Source organism: Pezoporus flaviventris, unplaced genomic scaffold, assembly GCF_033815535.1.
Source record: "Pezoporus flaviventris isolate CSIRO_AGI_PZ_B2104156 unplaced genomic scaffold, CSIRO_AGI_Pfla_v1 ptg000078l, whole genome shotgun sequence".
In the NCBI taxonomy this organism is placed as follows: Eukaryota; Metazoa; Chordata; class Aves; order Psittaciformes; family Psittacidae; genus Pezoporus; species Pezoporus flaviventris.
The window spans coordinates 6,361,592-6,370,000 of NW_026892626.1; the positions used below are offsets into that span (position 1 = coordinate 6,361,592).

At 37.2% G+C, this 8,409-nt stretch overlaps 1 protein-coding gene across 37 annotated transcripts in view; it reads right to left on the reverse strand.

Annotated features, from left to right (window-relative positions):
- Nucleotides 1-6,709: 6,709 nt before the first annotated feature.
- Nucleotides 6,710-8,409, reverse strand: part of RBFOX1 (RNA binding fox-1 homolog 1) — a 1,284,179-nt gene continuing 1,282,479 nt past the window's right edge. For all 37 annotated transcript variants that reach the window (XM_061473743.1, XM_061473744.1, XM_061473748.1 and 34 more), the window contains one exon: nucleotides 6,710-8,409. This exon is cut by the window's right edge. The gene's annotated coding sequence lies outside the window, so the exon portion shown is untranslated.

Sequence of the window (8,409 nt, forward strand, 5' to 3'; positions counted from 1 at the left end):
CTTATGTGCAATGAAATGGTTATTCTTCACAAAACTATACAAAGATGCAACATGTAAGGTTTAGAAAATTTCAAGCAAAATATATTTATTAACAGATGCTTCTACTAACTAACTGTGGCTATTGCACTAGAAAATACTATTCAGATTTTTAAATCATCACATTTAAGTGAATATATTTATGTAAAAATATTCTAGCAGTCTACCAAATCTTCATAAAATACAGTTCATATGAAATGCTCTCATAATGATCAAGTTAAGGTCTTCATTTCTCTTTCATCTAATTTGTAAACATAAAAAGACCTGTTCCATGTTGTCTCTTTTAATTATGAGCAGAATGAAATTTAAGTTCAAGAATTAAATTAGAATGGCGAAGAACTTTCAGATTTGTGGAAAAAGTGCAGAAAAAAGAACTAAAAACTATTATTTGTCAAAGGTCTAGGCAAATGTGTCTACCAAAATTGGACCGTAACTCCTTAGGTGACTTCAGTCTCTTAAAATCCTGAGTGTGCTTCGTACAAAACAACTTGAAAACACCTGAAGATTCACATTAAAATACAGCAACCAATTTGGGGAGCTTTGTATAATCCTATCTGAAGATTATTGTGTGATACAAATATTATGAAGATCTCCCACTGTATTTAGGCAGAGCAATGTTAACCATGATATCCGATGGTATTTAATTCCTTCTGATATTCAGCAAGGGGAAGATACTTGATTTTCACTTTCACAAATTTCCAGTTGTCTTATAATAATTTTACTGGGGATTTGCTTCTTAGAGTGTTCCAACAATGACACTGTATTTTCCTGTCCCAAATCCTATGATGGGCTTAACACAGGTATAAAATTCTGCACACTGGTGCCAGGATCAGGCTGACTAAATGACAAAAAGATGGACAACTTAATGAGAGCACAAATTCACATGTATCTCCCTTATTTTAGCACTGGGCAAAAAGATTTCTCTACTGACTTCTCCTTCAACCTACTGAGAATAAAGCTATAAAATATTATCAAAAAGTAGGCCATGTTGCTCTGCTTATCATATTTATATTGACACTTCCCATTTTCCAAAAGTAAGAGATTTCAGAGTGGATTCAGACTGCATTCAGAGTGGATGAATGGTGGTACAGCATACTATAGTGATGACTGCTTTCCTCTTCATTTTAGTACACAAATTACGTCCTTGCACACCTAGGGATATAGATATCCTTATTGTAGGAAACGGGACAAAGTTGTCTAAATACAGGGGGAAATGTCCAATCTTTATAGCACAGCCTAATAGTGGGTCATGTTAAAAAAAATTTAAAAAAAGACATCTATCATGTCTAGAGACATCCCAATAGGAATTTCTCATCTCTCCAGCAGAATTTACTAACTTCAGCAAAATGCATATTTCTCTCTCTCTTCTCAGTATATGAGAACTTGCCAATAAAAGCTGCTTTTCAGCTTCCCAGTTAAATTTTATTTTTGCTTCTTGCTTACCATTTTTCCTGAAAAAAGCTTTACTTTGTAACTGGGGAGCAATGGGACTCCATATCTTTGAAGTCTGTGACGAGACCTCAGTTATACAGTTTATCAGCTGAATCTGTAAATAAACAATGTCTATCCCCAGGCCATCACTCTTCTCAAACAATAAAAAGTTGGATCATTGCCTTTCTGGGTGAACATCAAAAGTTGTGTCCAAGAAGATGTGAAACAACTTCTAGAAGAATAAAGGTGAGGACTCAGAGATACTCAAGAGTTGCAAGCACAACTGCTCACTTCACAAGAAGGGTGCCAATTCTGTGGGTGGCAAAACCAGAGGTGGGGGTGTTACAGCCATGATCTTCCATACTTTCTCAAGCACTGCAGAGCTGAGATTCTCACGACTCTTTTCAACATTTGACAGATATTTTTCTGTAAACCAGGGACCTCACAAACTTGAATCCATTTTAATACCCCTGGGTAAAACCTCCCTCCTAGTAATAATGTTCTGGTTTCTGCTTTATAAACCACCAGAAAATCCGTATCTTTCACATTAATTCAGTTGCAAATGCCTTGAAGTGAATATCCTTGTAGAAAATTTATGTGTGGTTATAAGTTGTCAGCCTTAGAAACTCTTATTTTGGAGACCTAGACCAAAGGGCAGGTCTCCAAACCTTTCATTTAAAACAAAGAAGTGCTCTGCTGGCAGTTATCATGGATGTCTAGAGTGGACTTTTCTTTCCTAGAATGGAAGTGCAACACAGTTTCTAGTTCAGTAGTTATTGTGATCCCTTCCTACCTCTCCCTTTCCATTGCTATGCAATAACTTCCTTTTGTTAGAAAGCAACAACAAAAATGAGGTTGTGTCCCCCATTGGGGGTCTTGAAACTCTTTGGCCTCTGCCATGACACCCATGCACACAACAATGTTCAAAGCATTCATAATCTTCCTTAGAATAGGACTCAAACTCCTGAATAAATCAGGAAATATTTTTAGTGGAAGAGTTTTCCCTAAATTACATTTATGCAACTTGTTATTACATTTCACAGGAAGTGTTAGAGAGGATTATGGGAAATAGGATAGCACCTACTGTAGGTATCTATTTCCCATAGAAATCATTAGGGCAACTTTATTAGCCCATCATGGTTGTAAATAATGAATTCAATTCAATATTTGGGATTACCTGTGGTTTAAATTGGTACTGATCTTAGCCTAATGTTTCCAGTTTCAGGAATTGAAACACATTATTATATGCCTCTGCCAGCATGCAAAATGTTAATCTTGATAGATTACATTAATCTTTATAGCACTTTTTTTCTCTACTTATATTTCAGGATCTCAACTCCTCAACATAAGGATGCTTTAGCTCTTTATACTGAGAAGACTGCACATTTATTTTAATTGGATAACTGAGCTTTTCTGCTTACTGAGCTGTCTGCCTGACATTTGCAAAATGCAGCTTTTTTTCCCCTCAACATAACCTAACTGTTCATTTTATAAGTCCTGTCATCCAAAATGCAGAACCTAATCCTTAATTAGTTGTCATATTTGTTTAGTTGTTATACATCATCCACTAGACTGAACTGTTTGGTTTACTGTCCTTTCATAAAGTCCATTAAATGATTATTTTTGCATTCACTTATGTTTTATTTAACAGTTTTTCTGTGTCCTGAACTCCTGTCTTAAGGCCTTTTGCTAAAGAATAGAATCAATAAATTGGTCAGGCGTGCAGGCTGCCCAAGCAGTGCATGGGTAAATCACAGCTAATGGAAAGCAAATTAAACCCAGCCAAAAGCAGGGTGGAGAAGCAGTCTGGAGTGCTTTAAAGTACCCTAAACACAATGAGTTCTTTTCCAGTTTGGATTTTTCAGCTGTAAATCTCTTTTGGAATCAGGGATCTACAAGACAACCTGTCTCATGGGAAAGTGAAGGGACACTTCACTGTCATCCAGTCCCTGTAAAGCAAGCGATGGTGTCACGGAGGAATGTGTTTTTCACTCTGACTGATGTGAACAAGGACTGGAATCCAGGGCAGAGTTCAACCAACACACTACAGATAACCAACTCAGTAAGTGCTCTTAATGACTAATTATTTAAATAAAATGGGAGGTCTGTAACAGAACTGGGAATGACCTGACCCAATATATAAATGGCAGCTACATATAGAAAAAAAACATTCCTGTGCTAGAGTTGAGCCAAGAGAAGATTTTTTGAACTATCATCTCCCACAGTTATTTGTGAGTGCTTTGAACATGGTTTCAGTGGGCAATGCAATTACCCCTACTTCCACTTTCACCCATAACTCTTAATCTTAGGACCCCTACCTAACTGGGTACTGCAAACCACATACACCAAAACTGCCTACCTTGTGTGCCCTGTTTAGTACATTTAGTAGGAATCTGAAAAGTTTGACAGCATCTACTATAGAGACCTAAACAACAGCTGAGCAGGAGCTCCTGGCCCTGAATACTGCCTGACTGGGCACCTAAACTGACACTAATGTTTCCCGGTACCTTCATAGATACAATTCAAAGTATCTGTTCTTTGCAAATAGGTAACCCACAAGTCTCACTGGTTTGCCACATAGCAGGGGTTGTGTCCTAGTCAACTAAAGGCAACGGTGAAATGCTCAGGAAGTCACATCACTGTGTCAACTGAACCACCATTGCATTTATCCTTCCTGTAGATACAAAAAATGTACTCACATACTACAATACAAACCAGCATGAAATAAAAGCCTTCTTTTCCATGAAAACAAGTACTAGCTCTTGGATCTAGAAGTATTTTTAATCTTTTTCCTCCATGTGCCAATCTCAGTCTTACCTCATTAAAAGATTCAAGCTGATGATATATTGGCATATACTACCTAGATGTTTTTCTGATCCTAGTCTCTGTCCATTGTGCTTTCTGTGAAGTGCTGCAAGGCAATTACTGGTATGCAGAGCACTAGGGAAGTGCTGGAAAGGCATAAATGTTGCCAGAGAACAATTTTGCTTTCAGACAAAAAGCAAACATCTCTATTGCTGTATGAATCAGGTTACGTTGTTGTAAGGACTTAAGTTCCAGTCTGGAAAGACTTGGCATAAACCTTGTGCTCTAGTGAGAGGTGACGCATATGCCCTTTAGGGATAAATGAAGCATTATGATGAACTTTCATAAGACTAGTAAGATGACTGCTTTTAGTGACACTTTCTTAAATTCTTCAAAGACCTCCCCAGGTCATTGTCTCCCTTCTGATCTCACCTCCCACTCCAATCTTCCCTTCCCACTGAAACAAGGTTGCTTTTTCTTTTTTTTTTTTCTCTTCTTTTTTCTTCTCTCTGCTCCACCTACAAGATGATATTTCAGCTCTACTTTAGAGAGGAAATCATTTGCACAGCCTTTTTTCCCTCATGCATCTGTACTGTAAAACTGAAAAAATGTGGCAATAAGAACATGTCAAACTTGCAAAATTCACTTGAGGTAAGAAACAACAATGTGGCACAACAGCAATTCAAACTGAACACAAAGTTCCCAGAAAGTTAAAGGAAATAAAATTCTAGATTAAAATCTTTACATTTTATTCAAATAGGATGCTAATAAACAAACTCAATGCCTTAAAGATTTTCAAGGACAGAGTAGTACAGGATGTGGTATAAAGGGACAGTTCTAAGACTTCCTGAAAAAATTCAATCTAATCTTTGCTAGACAATTTAAGCTGTATTAGAACTTTAAATAATTGGAAAAAAATACCCCCAAAATCTTACTGTATTTTCCTTTTTCTCTTTTGGTTACATGATGCTTTGCTTATTCTGTGGCCAATTGTTCAATAAATACAAAGTTTTTATCCATTTAGCATCTCTTAGTCACTTAGTCAAGAAAGGAAGCACAACTGCACTAAATCATAAATAATGATACCAGACATAAGACAGACGAATCTAACCATGTGGAAATTATGTGGTGCTTCAGTTCTGTGTGTCCATCCCACTTGTATTTATCTGTTTACATGCTTCTCACCTTCCTGCAGCCCAAGTGTTACTCAGTATTACTACCCTGGTCACTTCATCCAGCCACCGAAGAAACCTCTGTTAATATATCTCATTTATGGTGTGGAGGAAAGTACACTGGTACATTTAGCGCTTGTATTTCATGTAAAGATATAAGGGAAGAATAACATGATACCTCCCTACCATGCCTAGCAAACATCACAGTTTCTTCTCTTTACCTTCCCAGAAGGATCCAAGTACCTTTTAGGGTAAAACTAGCTGCTAAACTGCAAAACATGCAATATTTAATCCCTTACTTAATGTCTTCTCTTCCTGCGCTAAATGACAATATAAAAGGAACGCAGGTAGAACAGTGACATAATTCTGTTGACATGCAGGTGACGTGATTAATGGCACATTAAACTTATCAGCCTCATCATAATCTGCTGGACTGATGGGTAAGTCTAGACCTACAAGCCCATAGCTTGGATGACAAACCTGGAAGTGACAAGAAGGAGCCTATTAGAAGTGTTATCTTTCCTTCCTCCCATGTACTTGAAGGTGCACAGAAATAGAAGCTGTCCATGAAAAAGACAGCTAGACGGAAGGCTAACTCCCATCTATCCACCACTGGAGAGAAGCAGTGCAGGCCCAGCTGAGAGCAGCACGCACATACTTACTAGTAACTGGCCCGCCCCGGTAACAGTGCTCCCAGAGCAGCACTTGGCAGAGCAGCTACAGGCACATTTCTTCCCTCTGGGATTTTTGAGATCCTCTTTGATGAATATTGGGTATACATGCAGTCAGTTTGGAAGGTGCCTTTTTTATTTCCTATGAACAAACCCCAATTCTCCCTCACATGCCATGAGGTTTTGCCTTAAAAGTACATCTGGTACTAGATTAACCTTGCTTTTCTCAGGAAGCAAAACTTTAACCCAGTCCTGTGCTGACTCTCATCGCTCTGGCCTCTGGCTGAAAAGCAGCAGCAGCCAAGCTTGCGCCTGCTGATGAGATTATTGCTCCCTCCAATACACACACACACACAGACACACACACAGAGCATCCCCTCTCCCTTGGCAGGAAAGCTGGCACTAACCACCTCAGGCTGCTCTGCCCAGCCAGGCTCCCACACACCACCTCCAGGCAGTCAAAATTGCTGTGAACCTTGTCAATAGTCAATCGGTCTGTAAGCATATCGTGTGCAGTACAGATGGTGCAACTGTCGACAGCTCTTCAACCAACACAGTAAAAAAAGAAAAGCAAAATGACTTTGAACACCAATGTATTTTTACCTTTTCAGACTAAGCTTTTATTTTGATATTACAAACCATTTTTCTTTATTCACAAATCACGGTTGTGATATAAACACTAATTTCTAAAGACAGATATACATATTTTCTGGGTTTGTAGGGTGTTTTTTAAATCTGTTTAGAAGTCACTATATTCCACATATGGTAGTAATAATTTTTTTCATAATTCATATTATCAGTAGTTATTTATATAAGTGAAAACATTCCCAATATATATTGTAAAAAAATTTCAAATGCTTTTCTTACATAACTATTTCAGACATACATTTTAAAATGACTACTAGGAGTACTGTAGGAGCTTTATAAACAAAATATTTTCTAATATGGGCTGCACCCTCAACCTTTCAAGATTATTTTAATATACTAAAATGCCATATAATCATTTGGAGAGTGGGAGTTGTAAAGCTATCTCATGAAAAATAAAATTGCAAATAAATTCTGTTATTCCCCATGTTAGACATTTTGTGTGTGCAATTCCAAAAAAAGATGTATCGTCCACACTTTGAATTGGAAGCCTAACATTTGGTAAACATTTTTCAAGTCGCTTTTATCGAGGTGTTTAAATGAAATATACCTTTTCTTTTTTTAATAGGAGGCTTGTTTTGTATATTTTATATCATAAATGTAGGGATTGAACTCTTAATAAATTTCAGTTCATTCCCTCACCAGTATAAATATATGTTACTGCCCCATTTCTCATTGATTAATATAGTCTCTTTCTCTCTCTGTTTCAGTTTTAAAGATAATTTATTTTTCATTCTTAGATATAAATGCTACAGAAACTTTGTTTTCAAATCTTGTGAAACTTTATTGATGGTTATTGTTCAACTGATCATACTGCATGCACATACGATGACAAAGAGAAAGCCTGATCACAAACACTTCTTTTAAAGCAGAGTTGTTATAGCAAGTTGGCAGGTTCACAGCGGTGAGTTGATAATTTACTAAGGTGCTTGCCGGTAGGCACGCACGTTACACATGAGGATATAACTATCTGCAGCAAACTGTAGCAAGACAGTTTTCTGCTTTATTTATTTAAATACAAAACCAAGAAGACCCGTGACAAACACCCCAACTTAGGTTAACTTGTAAACAGGACAACATGGAAAGAGTCCAAACATATGCACAGACAAACTGCAATTTTTCAACTATGCTTGAACCCGCCACCCGGGCATCTGCTGGGCTGCACCTCCTGAGAACAGGCAAGCAGCCTTCTCCAGGCGGTGCTCAGTCCCACGAAGGTCCCTCTTTTGTCCCAGTTGAAAAGTTGTCTTGGGCCCAATATTTAGCAAAATGGCCTTGGTTTGAAAATTAAATAGGGGCGAGTTGTCATGCCTTGAAAAATTGCAGATTGTTTACACGACACAGTCATGTTTCAAAAAGTACCAAGCTGATGAAAATACCATGATTATCTCTACTCAATGATTGCAATACTTGTAAAATGCTTATATAAATCTGAATATGATTATCATATAATTCCATAAAAATGATACGTCTGTCTCTAACAGTTGGTCTACTAGGCTAAATCTAAAGCATCATAGGCTGTGTATTTCTAGAACTTAACAACTCCACTGCACGGATGTAAATTTTATACATTTTTTTTTTTTTTACTGGTACAAAGAATTTAAGTTTTTATTACTTTCTTTTTTTGGAAAAAAAAGAAAAAAATAGAA